The sequence below is a fragment of the Pteropus alecto genome, unplaced genomic scaffold (genome assembly GCF_000325575.1).
Source record: "Pteropus alecto unplaced genomic scaffold, ASM32557v1 scaffold164, whole genome shotgun sequence".
Taxonomy (NCBI): Eukaryota; Metazoa; Chordata; class Mammalia; order Chiroptera; family Pteropodidae; genus Pteropus; species Pteropus alecto.
The window spans coordinates 15136539-15137694 of record NW_006439568.1 but is presented as its reverse complement, the minus strand read 5'-3'; the positions used below and the strand labels follow the sequence as shown (position 1 = coordinate 15137694).

At 38.4% G+C, this 1156-nt stretch overlaps 1 pseudogene; it reads right to left on the bottom strand.

Moving 5' to 3' along the window:
- Positions 1-461: 461 nt before the first annotated feature.
- LOC112483638 lies at positions 462-580 on the bottom strand (annotated as a pseudogene).
- Between the last annotated feature and the right edge of the window lie 576 nt (positions 581-1156).

Sequence of the window (1156 nt, the reverse complement as noted above, 5' to 3'; positions counted from 1 at the left end):
TCAGACCTCCTCCCCACAACCCAGCAACTGAGCAAGTAACGTGCAGCACAACAGAGAACCTCGTTCCAGGCTTATCAACATTTAAAAATTGCTTTTAATGTCACTCTATTGAGGGTGTGTATAAAAAGACAATAATAAACATATATGTTGATGGTAAATAGCTAGATCGATCCATTTTGACTTGTCCCTTCCTGTGGTTGGAGCTCAGTTTTCCTTTAGAAATCTCTCCCTCCTCCATTACTTGCCATGTTTCCAGGTGCTTCAGCCAGGGACTGAGGGACAGATGTGTGCACGTCAGACTCTGATTCCCAGTTCTATGATTGCTAAAATGTTGCATGAGACATACTTATATACTAAAAAGTATTGGCTGTTTATCTGAAATTCAATTTTTTTTTTTTAGGCAAGGCAACCCTTGGTTGACCTCACAGATTGCAAGGATCTTGTCAATCTCTCATTATTTAGGCCTACAGCACCTGGTCTTTCTAGGTGGTCTCCCATCCAAGTACTAACCAGGCCTGACCCTGCTTAGCTTCCGAGAGCAGCCGGGATCAGGCTTGTTCAGAGTGACATGGCCATAGACTGAAATTCAATTTTAAATGTGTGTTTTATGTTTTTATTTGTTAAATCTGGCAACATCGCCAGTAATTCAAATGATAGCTGTTGGATGCAGAAAGGAGCCCACTGGGTCCAGCTATAACTCTGTCCATTAGTTTTTGCCTCCAGATTCTCTAGCACTACCCAGGCTCTGTCCTGCCTCAAATCTGGTTATTTAGCTGTTCCTCTAATTTCTTGACTACTGAATTATGTTTCTTTTTTCTTTTTTCTTTTTTTTTGCTTTTTTTTTTTTTTGTCTCAGATATTGAGTTTTGTTTTTCTTTTTAGTTTTCAGGAAAAAAGAAAACCTACTTGAGATATCACAGCAGAGATACAACTGGCAGCCCCTACACTACGAACATCCAGAGAAAATTAAAGAAATAAAATAGAAAAAAAATTTCGAATAGTAGTAGCAATAGCAGGAGTAGATGGTATCTTTCAATTAACTTAGAAAGAACTTGTATCATAATTACTAGACTCCAGGTAAATACAGAGGCCAACAAAGAATCTATACAACTTACAAAAAAGAGGGAGACTTAAGAATTGAGCAACATGGATTTGG